At 35.1% G+C, this 2,318-nt stretch overlaps 1 pseudogene; it reads right to left on the reverse strand.

The window, feature by feature from the left end:
* Positions 1 to 1,833: 1,833 nt before the first annotated feature.
* On the reverse strand, positions 1,834 to 1,987 carry LOC115290886 (annotated as a pseudogene).
* Positions 1,988 to 2,318: the final 331 nt, after the last annotated feature.

Genomic DNA, 2,318 nt, shown 5'->3' on the forward strand with positions numbered 1-2,318 from the left:
CACTGATTCTCTTTATTTTCTCAAAGGTTTAACAACGTTTACTTAAATAGGGAGATAGGAGGAAAAGTCATACAAAATATTAATACAGCTGCAATTCTTATAAATATTAAATTCTTATCAATACAGTATTTTTAACGTGAACATACTCCTTTACCTATATTCTAGTAAATATATTAGAATAATGATTCTTGGCCACTGATAATCTTCTGAAGGCTATTAGTAACACTTTTCTCCCAGAAAACCTATTAGGAATATTTTGTAAGAAATGTCATAGGTTCGTCAGTGTGCTAAGGTACATTACTACCATAGTCATGGGCCTACAAGTTAACAATCTCTTTTGAAGATTAACTGTGCCTTATTAGTTGCTGTTTATCACCTACAACAACCATCATCTTAATCTAGGCAACAATATTTTCTGGTGCCTAAAAAAGAAACTGGTGGGTGCGACGTCAAGAAAGAGGGGAGAATAGGCAAAACGTTTTATACAAAACACTGTGATCCACCTGGATATCTTATTACCAATCTTCTTCTCTTTAGCATGAAAAACGAAGATGGTAACATTCTAGTTTGGGGTACTTTTTACTACCATCTAAAAACTGTTCATATTTACCAACATGTGAAAAGGATAAATGTTAGAAATTATTATCTAGTTCAGCTTTTCAAACATTAGCTTATATAACAGTGTGTATCATTTGCTAAACTAAATTTTAACAATTTTAATTAAAATAGGTATTTATTAGGATCTTATTTAAGAGGGGCACCTCGGTAGCTCAGTCAGTTAAGCGTTCAACTTTTAATTTTGGCTCAGGTCATGATCTCAAATTTGATTCATGAGTTTGAGCCCCACAACCAGCTCTGTGCTGACAGTGCAGAGCCTACTTGGGATTCTTACTCTCTCCCTATCTCTGCCCCCTCTGCCCCTCCCCTGCTTGCACTCTCTCAAAATAAATAAATAAAACAAAGAAGATCTTTTGTCAGATCTAGGCTTAGCACTTGGTTTCTTTACAACCTAAGACAGTAGTACCTTTATTATTATTATTCTCATTTCACAATAACAAATTAAGAATATACAAGCTGGGGCGCCTTAGTGGCTCAGTTGGTTAAGCATCTGACTTCAGCTCAGGTCATGATTTCACGCCCCGTATCAGGCTCTGTGCTGACAGCTCAGAGCCTTGAGCCTGCTTCAGATTCTGTGTCCCTCTCTCCCTCTGCCCCTCCCCTGCTCATCCTCTTTCTCTCTCAAGAATAAATAAACATTAAAAAAAATAATAATTTACAAGCTAATTGTCATAATTATCTAGTAAACAGGTGATAAAGAAAGACTCAAAGCCATATCAATCTGGTTCCACAGCCACACTCTTAACCACTATACTCTAGAGCAAGAGGAGATAAAAGTAAGAGGATCTCTATAGTTTGGGGGCAAATATCCTTTGATAGTCTGGTAAAACCTATCAATTATGCCTAAAATGGTACACATCAATACTTCCTTTATAATTTCATTCCATCCACACACTCCTGGTTAAAAATTCCTGATATAAAGATTAAAAGTATACATCAATGCAAAAGTGGACTAAGAATGGAAAAATTTAACTTTCACCCAACACCACCAATAACTTGGAGGTGAAACATTACCATTTCTCTGAATTTCATTTTTTTTTAGTAGCACAGCACATTGCCACCTCACCGTAGTTACACCAAATACATCCAAAATTATGACTCAAATGCAAATTTCTCAGAAATCCTTTGGACTACTAATATTAATTTTAAATCATTAACATCTGTATTAGGAAATATCCAATCACCTAACTCTACCCATAAGGAAAAGAATAGAGGTGTTGGGAACCATTCCTAAACTTAGCCAAAAGTAATTCAGTTGGCTGAGACTCAGAAAAGAGACACAAATAATGACGGCATGGAAGCTTTCAATCAGCAATAATCGCACCTTGGATAAACCTCATTAGCTACGATACAGCCACTGTGCAGAGCTTGGCATTTAAGTTTTAAATAACTAAAGTCTATAATCTTTTGTAGAACAAATATGTGTACCAATTTTATTGACAAAGAAGAAAAAACATAGGAGAAAGGGTTATTACCTAGAATATATGCTATTTGAAGATAAACTCTATGGTCAGCTAGACTACGAACCTCAGGACACTGATTTACGTTAGTAGCATTTAACATGTTCACTAATCACTGCACACAAAGCTTCAAACATTACCCATAAGAAAAAAAATTTTTTTACCCATAAAAATTTTAGAAGGACTAATGGGACAGGGAAACAAAAAGAATTTTTAGCCATGACAGGCTAACATCAGGAA

The sequence above is a fragment of the Suricata suricatta genome, chromosome 4 (assembly GCF_006229205.1).
Source record: "Suricata suricatta isolate VVHF042 chromosome 4, meerkat_22Aug2017_6uvM2_HiC, whole genome shotgun sequence".
Lineage (NCBI taxonomy): Eukaryota > Metazoa > Chordata > Mammalia > Carnivora > Herpestidae > Suricata > Suricata suricatta.